This window comes from Salarias fasciatus, chromosome 18 (genome assembly GCF_902148845.1).
Source record: "Salarias fasciatus chromosome 18, fSalaFa1.1, whole genome shotgun sequence".
Classification (NCBI taxonomy): Eukaryota; Metazoa; Chordata; class Actinopteri; order Blenniiformes; family Blenniidae; genus Salarias; species Salarias fasciatus.
Window position 1 is genome coordinate 1,503,871 of NC_043762.1, and position 18,564 is coordinate 1,522,434.

Below are 18,564 nucleotides of genomic sequence, written 5' to 3' on the forward strand. Positions count from 1 at the left end.
CTTGTTCAGGTCAATTCCTCCACCTAGTGGCGCGTTTGTGTCTCTGCAGCTGTTCTGTGTTCTGAGACCAAATGAATTATTCTATGAATTATTCTCACTTTCGTTTTCTTCAGTCATTCAGTCATATAAATCCTCACGTCAAGTCTCCTCTGTTTTTAACTTCACCACCAAATGGTCTGTTGTTTGGTCCGGGAAGCTTGAAATCAATACACTAAAGCACTCACAATGTGTGTGTGTGTGTGTGTGTGTGTGTGTGTGTGTGTGTGTGTGTGTGTGTGTGTGTGTGTGTGTGTGTGTGTGTGTGTGTGTGTGTGTGTTCTCGTATTTCTATCCTTGTCGGGGCCAAATGTCCCCACAAGGATAGCAAAACGTGGAACGACGTGCCTTGTGGGACCTTTTTTCCGGTCCTAAGTAGGAGAAACAGTGTTTTCTTGACCATGTTGTTGTTACTGAAAAAAGTAAAAGTGCAAAAACATTTCTTTAGGGTTAGGCTTTGTTGTGGTGTGGGTTAGGGTTAGGGTAAGGGTCAGGGTTAGGGGCTAGACATGAATGGGAGTCAATGGACGGTCCCCACGAGGATAGAAATACAAGACTGTGCGTGTGTGTGTGTGTGTGTGCGTGTGTGTTGTGATGTCTTCATCACGTGTCACTAAGTGCTCCTGCTTTTACCAAAGTCTTTTTTTTTTTTTACTCAGTATCTCTCGTGGAAAGTTTGTCACGACTTGTGTACAGGAAAGTCCTTCATACAGATGTAAATGTTAACATTTCCAGTCAAGCTTCCTTCTTCCAAACTAAATCCTGCTGAAGACCAGACTCGTGGTCTTCAGATGGTGTCAGAGGAGCTCCGTCGCCTCCAGTCCTTCTGTGTGTCACAACATTTCATGCTGTTTTTCTGCTGCTCATCAGAAAAACACTGAAGGTTCCAAACTTTTATCTGTTAAATGAAACAGATTTAGACACATGAACATGAAAAACTGAAAGAAATACAATAATAAAGGAACTAATTTGACGCTTCCACTGAACAAATTCCACAGAACAAACTGTGCTGCCATGGTTGGATGACAGATTTTCGCCCCTCTCTCACCAGGAGACGACCGTCCTCTGAAACACTGAGCGAGGGTCCAGAAGATGACGGACTTGGCCTTAAATTCTCACTTCTTTTTTTTTTTTTTTTTTTTTAATCTTAGCTTGTCTGCAACACAATGCAGCATCATCTCAGCTTTGTGTTTGAATATGAGTTGTTTTTTTTCACGAAGAAAGAAGTGTTGTTCCTGAGATCACTGTCACAGGAAGGGTGAGCGGCGCACCATCTGACAAGTTTGGTTCAATTTTTTTTTTTTTTTTTTGATCCTTTCAAAGAACATATTATTTTGCAGTTTGTATAATTCGTGAGGAGGCTGAAAACGGGTGAATATTGACAGCTCTTATTACATGTACAACTTTTGTTTTATTGTTAAGCGTCCATATAGTGTCGTTTTCATCCATTTACACGAGCTTTTGCCAAAAGTTCCACCTTGGCTCCGAGCACTGCTGCCACGTACATTGTTCCCAAAAAGCACAATCTAATTTACTTTTCCATTTGACATCATTGCTGTGTAAAAGGCCCCACCCCTGTTTTCCTGTCCTCTCACCCCCACGGCTGGTGTGTCTCGTCCCGTCTCCTCTTCATCCCGGAGGAAATGGAAAGGAAGCTCTCTCTTCCATGAAAGGAAGCTCTCTCTTCCTTGAAAGGAAGCTCTCTCTTCCATGAAAGGAAGCTCTCTCTTCCATGAAAGGAAGCTCTCTCTTCCTTGAAAGGAAGCTCTCTCTTCCATGAAAGGAAGCTCTCTCTTCCATGAAAGGAAGCTCTCCTACACTGCAGCTTCTGAATGAAGCCACAAGATGGCAGCAGTGTCACATGGAAGAGCAGTGAAAAGCTCTCATCGAATCAAACCACAGCATGAAGCTATTGATCAAATTAATGACGACATTCTTTTAGTGGCAGGCAAGGTGACTTCAGGTTTGGTACTCACATAAGTTGTTTTCTTCATCTTGTTGTCATCGTGTCCCATTTATAGTGTAAATACTGAATCTGTGTGTCCAAGAGAGAGAAAGTGAAGGAAAACCGAACGTTTATTGAATTATGAGTCTGCAGGATGAATGTCAGAGCACATGTGGCTGACTGTTGCTGGATACAGGAGAAGAAAATCAGTGGAGAGGACGGAACGAGGGCGAGCTGCTGGTTTTCCCAGTGGGGAAACGTGAGTGGCTGGAAGGACGGAGCACACATTTCTGTCGCGCCAAATACATTTCCCAGGAACTTTTAGAGGGAAAAAACAACAATTCAGCATAAGTAAGCATAAACACACAACTAATACAGTAATACAGTCTGAGGACATGAACCTAAACTCCGGCCTTCTGTGAAGGAGTTCGGGGTGAAAATACCCTGGGATGTAGATCATCTAGTAACTCCAATCATCTGCTGAAGGTTGTCTCCTTTAAATCTCCTGATTTAATAAGATCACAGTCAAGAGGGAAGCAGGCTTCGTCAGTCAGACTTCATCTTTGGGTCCCTTCTGTGAACACTTTGAATACAGAAGTGTCATTAAAGGAGGAATTTAAGGCTCATTGTGATCATAGAGCAGTCAGTGAGCGCCCAAACCTAAAGTAGAGGTCTAACCTGAGCAGCACCTGTCAAACAGAAACAGACCAAACAAACACATCAGCTAATGAATTCACATTTTGGGGAATAAAAGCAGAAAAATCATTGATATTCTGATGGCCGCTGCTCTTCAGGCGAGCCAGAGAAATAACCTAATCATTAAAATGATAATAATAAAGGATGTCTGAGGCTGTGCTTTCTGCTCTAACTTTCGAGGAGGCTCATGTAATAAACGCAGGTCTAATGAAACAGGAAGGTCTGGACTCAGTCTCGGTCCGTAAAGTCTTGGGACGCTCTGGTCCTGGTCCTGATTTGATCAGGGGTTAAATGATCATGATTACAGCCGTCAGGCTATCGTCTGCACAGACACTGAAGCTGCATGAGTAATGAAGCAAGACGTTATGAATAGCGGGAGCTGAATGTGGCTGAGTGTAGAGCGTGGGAGTAAAGACCCAGGTGAGTCAGAGCTGCAGAGCTAACTGGAGTTTCCCACTTCCTCTTCCTGTTTCCGTTGTTACAGTCTGGTGACCTGTTGAAGTCAGAATCAGCTCTAGGTCACTGAGACACGGAGCAGGAAGAACCGGTGCAGCAGATTTCCTCTCTTTAAAAACATAACCGACTCACAGCTTGAGTGAACATTCAGACCTTTACGTCTGCATTTGTTCTTTTGCTTTATATCTGGTTCCTCTGACAGATAAAATGATTATTTAGAATCATGCGATGTTCTTAAATATGACTAGTCTAAGAAATGTGCATGGAACTTCGTTTGTAGGCAGAAAGAGTCAGTTGAAACATTCAGAAGTATTTCATTAGGCATTGGTTCAGCAAAGAATATCACTTCAGGTATTTAAAAAAAAAAAAGCTCCTGCCATATGGAGTTTTCCCAGACAAACCCTGAAGCCTCCTTTTATTTGACAACAGCTCCACCTGTAGGAATATGTAGAGCAGTTCATAAAACAACCTCATGATGGCGCTGCTGCTCCATGGTAAAGCGGGAGCTCTGCCAGATGTCCCTCTAGAGGCCGCTAGAGGAACTGCAGCTGAAGTGAACTGAATGAATCCATGAGCAGATAAACCATCCCACTGATCTGACCTCAAATGGAAACTGAGAGCTCATCTGCAACAGAAAATATCACGAACAGGGTCAACCAATAGCAAAGAAACACAAACAAGCATTAATAAACAAGGTGTAAAGAGCAGAGGAGTCCCATGAAACAAACTTCCAGTTTCAGCTCTTTGTGCTCCAGTAGCTCAGGTCTGACAGGCCGAGCACTGATGGCTGTTTTTCACATTTAAACACACTCTGCTGTGCACTGCGAGCCAGAGGGAGGCATGGTGTCACTGCTCCTGGCTTCCTTCTGAAACTGGCTCCTCCGGCTGAGGTTCCACTGGCTGATGGTTACAGTGATCATAAATGAGAGCTGCTGTGGAGCTGCTGCCTCAGATTACAAACATTTCATTCCCTGAAACTGATATAAACCCAGGTGGATTCAGAGCCGACAGCTCTGTTAACGTGTCGCAGCTCAGTGGTCGGGGTGAGTTTAGGCTCTCAGTGATTTTCTCTCTTCATATCAGACTCTTTTCTGCTGCATGTTCTCATGGTTCCACAGCTTCGCACGACTCGTCACTGTTTCCTGGAAGTTTGCAGCAGCTTGCTGCACCACGTGTTGGAAACTCTCGGAGGTTTGCTGACCTCAGACCGCCGCCGCCGCCCCGCTGCTGCTGCTGCTGCTGCAGGCCTCCAGTTTCCTCGCCCACTGTGCACACACTGCTGCTGCTGCTGCTGACTTCCTGTCAGCACTCAAACTGCAGGAAACGACACACAAACACACAAACAGCGAGGTTTCAGTGGTGGCTCGTCGTTAAAGAGGACGAGAAAACAAGGTACCAAGGTCAAGAAGCGCTCGATCATTCTATCAATCATAATTTATTTTTCATGCTGCCTTTATTTTAAAGGATTATGTTTAAAAAAATCTTTTTCTTCATCTTTATTTTAAGTTTCTGTCTTTGCTCAGTTTTTGCAGAAGCTGTTTGTAGCTAAAAACCTCCTGAGTTCTGCTCTGTGGGGTAATGTCAGAATTATTCCTCTGGAGCAGTTAGAAACAGCAAGAAGTTCATTTAAAATGAAATATAGCATGAACTGGGAGGCTGCGTGAAGGAAAATAACATTTCTAATTTTATTAATAGAATCAAAATACAAAAAACTTGAATATTTTAGATAAATATAGAATCAAAAGGTCAAGAGAGAGGAGCCTTTAACAAGTATTTACATCTTTGCTTGTTCAGTTTTCAGTTGTTTATCCCTTCATAATGAGAGAAAATTGTTTTACAAATAGACATGTTTGCATTATTCATTCATTCATTCATTCATTCATTCATTCATTCATTCATTCATTCACTCACTCATTCATTCATTGTATTTGTATCAAAATTTCTCTAAATTCCACAAATGAATGACAAAATAAGTGTTTTAATGAAGATGAACAACGGAAAGGTTTAATGCTGAAGACAGCATTTGTAACACTTCATCTCAGTCAAGGTCAGACTGACTGACTGACTGACTGACAGACTGACTGACAGACTGACTGACTGACTGACTGACTGACTGACTGACTGACTGACTGACAGACTGACTGACTGACTGACTGACTGACTGACTGACTGACTGACTGACTGACTGACTGACTGACTGACTGACTGACAGACTGACTGACTGACTGACTGACTGACTGACTGACTGACTGATTGATTGATTGATTGATTGATTGATTTACTCTGAAGTATTATAAACTCTTCAGATAAATGACAATCTCAGGGTTCATTACACTAAACTCAGTAAATGCATGGGACCAGATGACACACACACACACACACACACACACACACACACACACACACACGTGGAGTCCAGACGGAGGATCAGTTGAAATCCTCCCCAGACTGATCTGAAATCTGTCACAGCCTCAGTTTCAGTCTGCGTCCTCTTCCTGTTAGTGACGAGTCGTCATGGTGACGGGGGGCAGAGGTCAAGTGGTGGAACATCAGCATCCAGCCCCCCCACCCGCCGCCGCCAGCGGCCGTCATCACCGTGTACAGTGCTGTATCAATGATGTATTATAATGATGCTGGTGGTTTGATCAGAATGATTTGGTCTTTGGTTTCACTTCCAGGAAACGTCTGCAGGCCTTTTTCTGAAGTGGATGTTACCTCTGTAACCTCTGCTCAGCTCCTCACTGAGCCTTTTCCTCCTGGTACTGGGAGTCCAGACTCATATATCCTCATGACTCAGAGAGGATTTCACCAAAATACAGCATGAAGTGATGAGAGGAAACGCCGCAGGTAGAAACACCGAAGGAAGCAGAAACACCAATATTAAAACATGGAATACAGTAACTGCAGCACGGCATGGTGTGTGTGTGTGTGTGTGTGTGTGTGTGTGTGTGTGTGTGTGTGTGTGTGTGTGTGTGTGTGTGTGGTGTTCAGTGCTCTCATGAGGCGGGGGTGGAGGTTTCACTCTGACACGGTTTACATTATTGTGTGAAGAACTTTCTGTTGCATTCTGAGTAAAAAACTCATTCAGATGAAGCCTGGTTGATCCGGTCCATAAGTTACAGCACAAACACTGAAAACATCACACACTTAAAACTTTAATCTTAGCTGAAGACAGGAAGAAGCAACTTTTAAAAAACTTCAAGTGAAATTAGACTTTTTTTTCGATTGCTAAAACATGTTTTTCAAAACTGCGTTTTTTTTTCAAAACTCCAAACATCACACACAGATTGCTAACCCCTGACACCACCTTGCTGAACAGCTCTGCCATCAAATCTCTCAACATCTCCACAAAATAGAACTCGTGTTTTCACTTGGTAAACACAGCCACGTTTTCACATGACACACACACACACACACCAGGCATTGAAACACAGCCAAGCTTCTGGCGGAACACTTCCAATCATGGACGGGACACTGGAGAGCAACACTGAGAGCACAGCTATAGGAATGGAACTCACTGAATCGATGACAAAGCCCCCTTCTCTCACAGGCGAACAAAACTTCACACATTTTCAGACAAAACATTTTATTTTTAAACGTCTCCCCCCATTCAAGCACAGGCATCATGGGGCATCATGCCGGTTTCTGTCTGGCCAGCGGGCCTCATCAACATGGCGGGCGACGGGGCGTTATCGGGGCGGGGCAGGGGCCACGGGCATGCTCTGCCCAGCCAAGGACAACTGGATGTTGACCACAGTCCGGCGATGTGATATCCCACACGTGTGTCGCGATTAGCAGACGTGTGGTGTCCGCTCAGTCCCCCCGCCGCTCCGACGGTCCCACTCCCCATGCCAGACAAATGCCCACCCACACCGGGCGTCCCAGTAACACCACTGGCAGGCGACGTCCTCCAGGTCCAACAGCGCTGGACGAGCCGCCTGGAGCCGCCTGGAGCCGCCTGGACCCGCCTGGAGCAACCTGGAGCCGCCTGGAGCCGCCTGGAGCCGCCTGGAGCCGCCTGGACCCGCCTGGAGCCGCCTGGACCCGCCTGGAGCCGCCTGGAGCCGCCTGGAGCCGCCTGGAGCCGCCTGGACCCGCCTGGAGCCGCCTGGAGCCGCCTGGAGCCGCCTGGAGCCGCCTGGACCCGCCTGGACCCGCCTGGACCCGCCTGGAGCCGCCTGGAGCCGCCTGGAGCCGCCTGGAGCCGCCTGGAGCCGCCTGGAGCCGCCTGGAGCGCCACATGAAGCCCTGACAGGCCTGAGAGCAGGGCCGAGGGCGCAGCGTACGGCGGGGGGGGGGGGGGGGGGGGGGGGGGATAAGGAAATCTAGTAACAAACTGAGTCAAGCACAGAAGTAAAGGTTGTGAAAATTGCTTTGCTTTTTGTGTTTTAGCAGTCGCAAAAAACTGGAAGAATTTGATTCAGTTTGATTTCAAACTTGATCTTATTTGTACAAAGATAACATTCAGGAAACTTCACTCACTTTCAACTGCTGAATACTAAGATATTTAAAACAAGACTGAGAAACATCTAACATCTAATATCTAATATCTAATATCTAATATCTAATATCTAATCTCGCTCTTTCTGTATCAACAGACAGACATGTAGACTTGTCATATCTGTTGATATAAAAATCTCAGAAAGCTTTATCCTTAAATCACCAATAAGTATAATAAATATTATTACACTGATTTTCTTGCACTGCTAGAAAGTCTGTTAATTCAGTCCATCATTTCTAAAAGTCGTGTGTTGCTTTTTAATGACTGAGGCTCTGCTTCACTGGTAAAGAGTTTAAAGTCAAATTACTGTACAGAAACAAAAGATGGTTGAAAGTTTGCAGGAAGCAGAAAGAAGAGAGAGACGCTCCAAAGCAAGAAATAAAGAAGCAACCAGCTCAGAAACCTCAGTAACAGGAACAGTGTTTTTAATTAAACAGTCATCATCAGTATTACAGAGTATTACAGCACAAAGTGGCATCATAGTTACTGAACTACACAGTATTCCCAACACTGCTCATTAGAATGTCTCCATAACATCAGAAAACTGACACAGATATTTGCAGATAAACTCTTTCTGGAGTGTTTCTTCCCTCTGCGCTGCAGAGAGGAGGAGGAGTGTGTTTGTTCTGAGCAGGTGTTTGTGGGTCCAGCTGCTCAACAGGAAGGACCACTTCCTGTTTCCTGTGTGACCAGAGAGCAGCAGCCACACACTTCACATGCAGAGCACGTGTTTTCTCTCAGGCCACACCTGATCGTACGCCTTCACCTTCAGCTCCGCCCGACACACACACACACACACACACACACACACACACACACACACACACACATCCTGTCCCGGCAGGCCTCGAGGTAGAAACCGCCGACGCCCCCGTGTGTGACGTACGCGCCGTCTCAGGCGACCACATCCTGTGGAAACAAACGCTGAACATTTTCCAGCCAATCGGGTCACACACGCTAAAAACACGACTAATCACTTCCGTGTGCGACAGCGATCAGCGAAACGCCGCCAGATGTTCACTGAGAAAACGAGTTTCTGTCTCTGCTGACAGGATCCGGCACACTTTTCAAAACCTCCGCTCTAAATTCAGAATGTCAAACAGCTCCAGCATCAGCCAATCACAGAGCAGAGCCACCGCAGTCTCACATGTTCAACATGAACTTCTGCAGAAACGACTGAATATTGAAGGTTGAAGTTAATAATTTAAATTAAAAAGCAGAAACATTCACTCACCGCACAATAATACATCATTCTACAGTCAGTTAAATCAGAAAAGAGGTCGGATGGGCTTAAAACACACACACACACACACACACACAAATATGTGCAAAGACTTAACTTCAAGTGATGCAAACATCCAGCAGCTCTATAAAGAAAAGTTCTGCAGCATTGAAGAAGAGTTGACGTCAGAACGCGCTCCCACTCGCGCTCATGCAGCGTTACTCTCATGTTTTAACTGAGTCTGTGACTGCAGGCAGGTCGGCGGAGCTCCTCAACTCTTTCACTTCACAGCGAAACATCATTCTCCAGCAGCTGAATCTCACGTTTAGCTTTACACTGGTGTAAATCATTCAAACCATGCAAACTGATGCACATCATCTCCTCAGCATCAAACTTGAAGCGGGTGGGTTTTTCTTCATCAGATCATCTTCCTCCTCCTCAGACGTCCAGCAGCTTTAGTTTCTTCCAAACTGAAGTTTACAGATAATAATGACACGCTTCACGTTGAGATACTCAATACTGTAAATAGAATCTATGATGGAAATTCAGTGATTTGACACAATGAGACGGTTTTGAAAGAGGAGCTGTTAACGACGTGATACTGAGAAGAAGCTCGAATCTCTTCATGCTCCTGACACATACCTGCTCAATGTCAGTGTGTTTTCAGAGTGCTCTATGAAGGGTTGACAGTTCTGAGAATCTGTTGAACTGACCTGACATGACTCCTATGACAATCAGCCATAACATTATGACTCCCTATGTAACACTGAGATGAGACCTAAACTGTGACACTCTGTTCATTCTGACGATTTCTGCAGCAGTTTGAGGAATCAGATCAATATATTATAAATCCATAAGCCTCAGTGACCAGTGCAGACCGGGACCCCGTCACTCAGCCGTTCATCGTTTGGCTCCTGCTAACACTCTGAAATCTTCACACTTCCTATTTTTTGCTTTAAATACATCGATCCATTAACAGATCCCACCGAGTGACCTTTTTATTCAGATTTGTTTTTCTTTTTTACCAGTCACTTCCTTGAGATCAGTTTACATCTTTATCAAGCAAAATGTCAATAGTTAGACACACACGAAGAAGAAATAATACACAAACAAGCAAAGAGGTCCAGATCTGGAGTCCTGTGGATGGGGCGTTACGGGGATGTGGTCCGATCAGGAGGAGGAGGTAACAGGAGATCCTGAGGACGGGAGGAAACACCACAACACACTGAAAGACATCGAAAACAAACACGAAGCAGGTGCTTAAAATAAAACATCAACACGCTCCACAGTCGGCCATTAACGGCTCAGCAAGACGAGCTTCAAAAACAATAACGGTGCTGAAGCCGGTGTGTGTTCTGGGGAGAGATCCAGACAGGAAGTCCAAAGAGCTGGAGCTGTTTGCAGAGTCGGAGGTCAGAGTGAGGCTCGCTGGAGCAGCTTCTTGTTAAAGGAGGGTGTGTGTGTCAGAGGAGGACAGACACACACAGCCGCCCGACCTCGCCAGCCTCAGGACAGCGAGAGAGAGAGGCTTCCTGCTGGAAGTGAAGCTCAAAGCATCGTGAAGAGTCGCTAGAGTCTCTGAGGACGGGGACGGGGACCTGGGGTCAGGAGGTCGCGCCTCTTTATGAAACAAGAACAAAAGATGAGAAGAGAAGCAGGATCAGAACGACGAGCTACTTAATTTAACAACAAGCTGCAAACTAAAGGAGAAACAGCAGACTTCACCTGCAGATCTGAACATGATGCTCTTTAAGATGAAAACATGACAAGTCTGCTGAAGACACACAGGACGTGTGTTTTGAGAACCATGGAGACTCAACCAGTGTGAGAGTTCATCTCTTCACACTTTGAGAACCTCGGGTCTAAAACAAACTTCACTCCTGTGTGAACCTCAGATAAACCTGAGTGCGGACCGGAGCTCAGATCAAACAAAGCGATCAGACTCGTTATGTAACGTCGAATCTGTCAGATTCACCGGAAACAGAACAAACAACAGGAAACACAAACTGACAGATCAGCAGCAGAAAGCCCGACGCCACAGAGGCTTTAAAATACTCTGGAAGAGCTGAGAGTCCTGAAACTATTTAATAACTCACACACACACACACACACACACTCACACACACACACTCACACACACACTTCGGACAATCTTCAACTTAGTAAATAATACCGTAAAGATTTTTCACACTTTGATGATGTTTTTCAGTTCATATTTATTGTTGTTTTATTGATCATTTCTTCTCTCTTAATACTCGCTCTACTGATATTTTGTATTTGTCTCCTTTAAATCTCTGGTTCTATTGTTGCACCGATCCTCCAAAGCAAACTGCTGGTCTGGTGAAGCTGCAGATCCTGATAGAGACAAACAGCTCTGAGTTTCGCTGCTGTCGTCTCATAAGTCCTCTCTCTGAGACACGTGAAGACACAGCTGTGGACGGCTGAGCTAAATGTTTCACTCCAATAATATTTAATGAATTAAGCATCTCTGTCGGAGACTGAATCCCTTCTTTCTCTGAAAGGAGTCGGATTATCATCTGGTTAGAATAATTCATATAATAATTCATGTGAACGACGGAGGTGACAGGATGAAAATAAAGTGATCGTCTGAGCTGCTGAAGCTGAAGGCTTCACTTGATGTGTAATTCACTCAGTTTCTTCTTCTTTCTGCAAAGGTTACCACTCAGATGACTGTTTTATTTTCCGATGAATGAAATGGGTGATTTCAGTTTGATCTGTTCCTGTTCTGATGACTGAAGTAGAAACCTTCCAGCGAACAGCAGCGAGCAGCCGCTTCTGTCCTCAGACTGATAGATCCACACATCCAGGAACCGTATAAAAGCCTTCATTTTCCATGGAAGACAGGGCAACAACAAAACAGCTCGTCTACTTGTATGCATCAATATAACATTTAATAGAATGAATGAATGAATGAATGAATGAATGAATGAATGAATGAATGAATGAATGAATGAATGAATGAATTTATTTATTTTCGAACCTGTATGAACGTATGTAGCTAATTTGTACATACGAAAGAAAAAAATGATCAAAAAAAAAGTGAATGCAAATCAAAGACAACAAAGAGAAAAACAACAACAAAAAAGGAGCAGGAGGAAGTAAAGACTTTTTTAAAGAGCCCTACCCCCGTTTAAGTTCTAAAATCATGCTTCAAAGAACATCCTGTAATATAATGACATAATATGACCTAATATAATATGCATAAACTGTGCAGATATCCTTATAAATACACACTATATGCCCCCACATGGCACATAGTCATCCCCATCAATACACACTACACAATAACATCATTACAATGTAACTACAGTATAACAACCATATATCAATTCACACCACATGCATAACACAAAACACCATTTATTTATCTATTTTTATTTTTTCAGCCATCCACAGTTACTGGCTTCCTCTTCCATATTCCAGCTTCTCATGAATTTATAAATGATTATTTAAAGCAAATCAGCTGAGGACCAGGCGTCCTGCAGACAGGGAGGAGGACGTCGACTTAAAGCTGCTGATAGTCCTTTAACTCTGCTGACGGGAAGAGAACCGAGGAGCTGCAGGATCAGCCCCCCTGTGGGTGTGTGTGGTGTGTGTGTGTGTGTGTGTGTGTGTGTGTGTGTGTGGGGGGGGGGGGGGGTCCCACTTTACAGTGTTTTCTATATTAAATCATTTTAAAAGTGTTAACTGCAATCAACATCTGCATTCAGCATCTGCTACATTTATCAATGAGGTGCACTTCATCCAGTAAACAGGAGTTTAAATGACAACAAAACAATTTCTGCTGTTCTACCTCCGGTCCCCCGGGAGCATTTTCTGACCAGAATGCTCAGTACTTAGAATTCACTGACGTTTATTCTGTTCATAAAGTCACCAGAGCTGTCTTCTTTTGGTCTTCCATCCTCCGGTGGATAATATCTTCCTGTTTGCAGGATTTATTATTCATTGTGTCATCTGTGTGTGTGTGTGTGTGTGTGTGTGTGTGTGTGTGTGTGTGTGTGTGTGTGTGTGTGTGTGTGTGTGTGTGTGTGTGTGTGATCTGAGCTTCTTCATCAGGTCTGAATCCTGTGGTTCAGTTTGCTTTCTGATCTCCTCTGACCTGCTAACCGGACGGCTGCTTTCCAGGTTATCAGTGTTTTCATTGGTGTGTTTGGGGCCGTTCTGATCACGGACGTATGAATGAAGCCGCGTCAGACTGAAGGTTAAACCGTACGTAGAGAAATACAGCAGCGCTTCAGTTTCCACCCACAGCTCCAGTAAAGCTTCACTTCCTGGAACTGAACATGGTTTTAAAATGACTGCTGCAGAAATAAACAGGTCGAGTCCTCGCCGACTCCTGTCTTTCTGTCAGTAGAATCCTCACTTCAAGACTCCGCCGCGGACCACCAGGGTGATATTCTGCTCTGTCTGTTCATAAATGATCACCAATAAATCTGGCAGCTGCTCGTATCGTAATATAACAAATTAACTTTTTTACTTTCCACCATAATCATGTCTTTATAAACTACAGGACATTTAAAGGTCATCCCACAATCCCAGCCATGAAATATCAAGTATTCCATGTATAAGATATTAAAACATGCAGTTTTGAGCAAGATGTACTCAACCTGACACCAAAAGAAAAAGTTGATGTAAAACATCTTTTAAAAACCAAAGGTGTGTGAAGTTTGTCCTAAACTGATGTTTTCTCTTCTGTCCTGATGAACAGACTGACTCTCAAAGACAACTGCTGAAATACTTTAACATGCATTTCCTTCTGAAACATGTCATTCGTAAATGTCTCCTGGGGTAAAGGAAACGTTTGGATTGATCAACATGTTATTATAAATCTATTGGTAATTTTGAAAAGAATCTGACAGAAGAAGAAAACAAAGTGGAAATAAAATACAGGTGGAGAAAACAGGTTTTCTTTCTCTCACTCTGTAAATCTTTATTCAAATTATCAGGATGAAAAAAAAGCATTATCATTATTATTTTCGTTTCTAGTTTGCCTCAGTAAACTGGGTCAACAGTAACAGAGTTAAACTTCTGGTTTCTGTTCCCGAGCTTCAATTTTCAATCCTGTTATTGTGATTACACCAAATATGACAAAAAACTAATTATTATTATCCTTTATTTCACCAGTTGATTTAATTGAGAACTTATTCTCATTTTCAATCAAGAACACATGTCATAAATATCATAGTTTTGATGTCAGAGCGAAGCCAGTCAAGCTTTTCATTGTTTATTACTGAATATTGATGAATAACAAGAACGGTTTTAGACTGCAGTTTAAACACACCGGCTGTTAAAGTACCAGTAAATCTGAAGCCTGTCCTCTCGAATGCGTCCTCTGTGTTTTTCTGTGTTCTGCTTCACAAACAGGAAACCGCAGAGTGAACCTGAGAGCCTGCTTCACACAATCTCTTATTTACTTCAAAGTGCAGCAGCTGGAGGCGAACCGGCCGGAGAGAAGAAACAAGCCTTCAGTCACTCTGCTCCTCCTGCCTCCTCACACTCAGGAAGTGATTCTAGACAACAAAAACAGGAAATCATGTACAGATGCAGGTTTTATTAAACAGTACATGCCCATGTGTGTCACGGTTTCTAATCTGAACTCTCCTACTGTAATGCACTTTGTTTTCTCAAAGTTGGTTTCTCATTGGAAAGTGTGTCATCATATGACCTTGAAGTTCACCTGGAGGATGATTGAGAAGCAGACTTCAGGATTTAGACTGTTTAAACTCTGGTGTGTGTGTGTGTGTGTGTGTGTGTGTGTGTGTGTGTGTGTGTGTGTGTGTGTGTGTGTGTGTGTGTGTGAGCGCAATTATCAGCACGCAGATTGTCAGCATGAGTCAATAAGAGTGTTAAAATATTCTGATTCAGGGAAATTGTCTCATACTTCGATCAGACGGTTCTATGGCTTTAAGCTGAGCTGTCAAAAGAAAACGTCATTTATTGTGAGTCCAGTGCAGAAAACTTCCAGTTACCTGCGGACTGGCTTCAGTTCTACTGCTGGGATCCGTGGTTCCTGTGCTGGACCGTCCAACGGACTGTCCTCAACATTGTCCTAGGCTTTACTTCTTATTGTCTCATGCTAGCTGTTGCCAAAGCTGTCCGTCCCTGGGAGAGGGATCCCTCCATACTGTGGTTCTCCCCAAGATCTCTTCTCCTCCCACTGGGTTTCTGGAGTTTGTTCTTGCCGGATGATGTGAGGGTCTAAGGCGGTGGTTGCTTCGTTCTGTCTCGTTACTGTAAATATTGACATATTAACATTATGATTATTCACTGTTTTTATTGTTTTAACATTCTAACATGACTCAGTTCAGTCACTGACGAGCTGCTGTGGACTGTTCATGCCACCATGTTTATTGGTCTGATGTCAACGTTCTCACTCTGTTCTGTCTGTGACTGTTTATAGACGCTACACTGTGATTCATTGTTATTATCAGAGTCTTTATCAATCTTTGAAATCTTTACCAACCAATGTAACATCCTGAAGCCTCTGAGGCAGCTGCTGCTGTGATACTGGGCTGTACAGAAATACATTGATTGATTGATTGACCTCTTTTTTGAACCCTAAATATTGATGAAATCAACATTTCTGCAGCTTAAACTGGTTTCAGAAATGATCAATCAGAGTCCTGTAGATTTTGAAATGCAGGGAAAACTCTTTCACAATAACTGTTCATGTGACTCTCATTGAAATATCAGCCCCATAATGTAGTTAACTGTCATTTCAAGGCTTCAGAGCAGTCTAGATAAACATGTCTACTGACTTTCTCTCAGAATCTGTTGAAACTGACAAGAAATCACATTTTCCAACTTAAAAAATGATCTCAACTGAAAAATGTAATGTTGTTTTCAAGAAAACGTTGCCACCAATGACTAACTGCACCTCTGTGTGTATGTGTGGGTGTGGGTGTCATACTGGCACTATTTATTAATAATAATACTCTTTTTAATCATATTTTTAAGGTGAACACATCAGGGAGTGTTCTGGGAGGAAGATCATTGATCTGATCTCATTTATCAAATCATGCAATTTAGACCAGGAAGGTTCCAATATCAATAAATCAATATTCCCTCATATCACTACCAAAAACAATGCCTTAATGGACGAATAAGAAAAAATATGAATGATAAACATCACAATATCAACCATTTTTAACCCCCTCTTCTGAAGCATTCTGAGGGCAGATAAGTGATACATTTCTATTTATCATGTATTTTATTACTTCTGTGTGAATATTTGACACTCAGTTTAAATATGTGCTTGAAGTGGTTTAATAACATTGAAAATCTGAGGGTTTGATGAAGCGGCGCCTCTCCAGGACACTCTGGACTGGATGTGAAACGTTTGACCAGAGAAAACGTGATCAGATCATAGACTGAACCTCCAGACGGACGTGTCTGGACTTCCTTCTTCCAATAAATACTGAGCTCAACTCAAACAGTACAGATCAATTCATTTATCGAGCGATAAAACTCTGTGGGTGAGGATTAAATCAGCCTTCGTGGTAATTTATAGGAGAATTCATGTTCAGGAAGTATTTAATGACCCAAAGTGGGGTTTAGATGAATAAAACTCCCCGTTAAAAATCAGCTGGTGAGCTGAGAATAAATTAAGGCCTGCAGGCTGACTGGGCTGAGAGTTCATTCAAAATTACAAAGATTTTACCGTTTATGGTTTCTGGGATCTAAATGCAGTAAAATCTCAGCAGAACGTCGTTAAATAAAGTCTGCAGGTATTCATTACAGCTGAATTCATCACTTTGTCTTTAGTACATGTACAACAAATACATTCATGAAAGTAATCAAATATTACTTCATAAGTCTTTTCTTTTTGTTCTGATTTCTTTGAAAAAAAAATGAGATTCCAGGGAAAAGTGCATGCTGGGAAAGAATTGTGTCTCATGATTCTCATCACTTTTAAAGTCAGGATGAGGAATTAAAAAAAAAAAAAAAGGAGGAATATTAGCTGATGTTCAGCTTTCAATCCTCTGACCTCTGACCCTGTAATGCTGCCTTGTTCTATTTCACTTCACCTCTATCATTTACTTTTTAAAATGTTTGTGCTCCTTGGCTCACTATTTCCTCATTAACACAAAGTTACGGCTCAAGATCGTGTCCAGATAAGAGTACGTTTAAATAAATATGTCTGAAACAGTTCCTGTTGCTCAGTTTTTTGCTTCAGTTTTCATTCTTCTGCCCATTAATCCAGTTTTTAAGCAGTCAGTACAGGTGTGAAACCCCCGAGAGGAATGCCTCGACAGGTACGGAACAACAAATATGAAGCAGGAATGAAGAGAGCTGCTCTCAGGTTCCAGTCTTTATTAAAACAAAGCCACACAAACAGATTATTCAAAAACAAAGCAGGACAATCGGTCCGTCACTCTCCGCTGTATTTACATGAGGCAGAGCAAACAAGGGAATATATATGGAATATATATATATATGACAGTATATATGACAGAGAAAACCACGGTCCAGGAAAACTGCTCGCCTGTCGGAGAGCCGGAGGACGCTGAGTGAAGGGACAGGAGTGACAGGAGTGTGAGGAGTGACTGGAGTGACAGGAGTGAGAGGAGCGATAGGAGTGATAGGAGTGTGAGGAGTGACTGGAGTGACAGGAGTGATAGGAGTGTGAGGAGTGAACACATCCTCTCCTGGGTTCAAGCCGTTGACTCTGTTGAAGAAAAAAAAAACAAGTTTTAGAATTACTGATGGATCAGCAGAGAAGAGCAAGTCTGAGGGGTGATGACCACATGGATCCATCCATCCATTCGTTCATCCATCCACCTATCCATCCATCCATTCATCCAACTTCCTATCAATCATCCATGCAGTCATCCGTCCTGCCATCCATCCATCCACTGAGAACAAAGAGGATTGTGGGTACTCACACTGACTGACCCACATGCGCAGAGTGATGAGGACGTTGAAGACCACGGTCTTGATGAAGATCACCCTGAGGCCCATCGTGATCAGACCCGCCAGGTTCATCACCGAATCTACACACAGCAGACACACAAACGTTACCACACAGACACACACACACACACACGCCCAGCGGCTGGAGGCAGGGCGAACTGAGGGGTCAGGTCTGAAAACTCACCTGCTTCCAGGTCTTCAGAAACACGTTTATTTGGATCTGAAAGACAAAGGAGCAGAATGAGGACGTCTGTCGGTCACCTTTCAACAAGCAAAGCATCAGCTCAGATGTGGAAAATCTGCTGAGTTTGTAACTTGAGTTTACCTTCACATTGGTCATCATTGCCTATGAAGGCGACCTGGCTGTACAGAGGAGACCCTTCAGGCCTGACAGCCTCTGGGGCGTTTCCAAACAGTTTCTTGTACGATGGGTGATGACTGGCTGCGGTGTGACTGGTGAAACCAGTGGCCAAGCACGCCGTGGTATTCTCTCCTTCTACTTTGTAGTAAGACGGCTCAACGGGTGTTCCTGAAACACACAAAACACACAATCCGTTACCATGTGGAGCAGAGGACGACGCTTCGGAAAGGGTTCGAGCCCAAGAGGAAGAGGAGAGTCGTTTGGAAGGAGAGTCTCTCCCAGTGTCACACTGTGACTGAAACTGCAGCGAAATCCCCGAAGCAGCAGGAGATTCACACCCTCACTCACTTTCACCGCCTCCACTGGTTGAATCATGGTTTCATCTTCTAATGGTTTTCCTCTAACTGGGATTT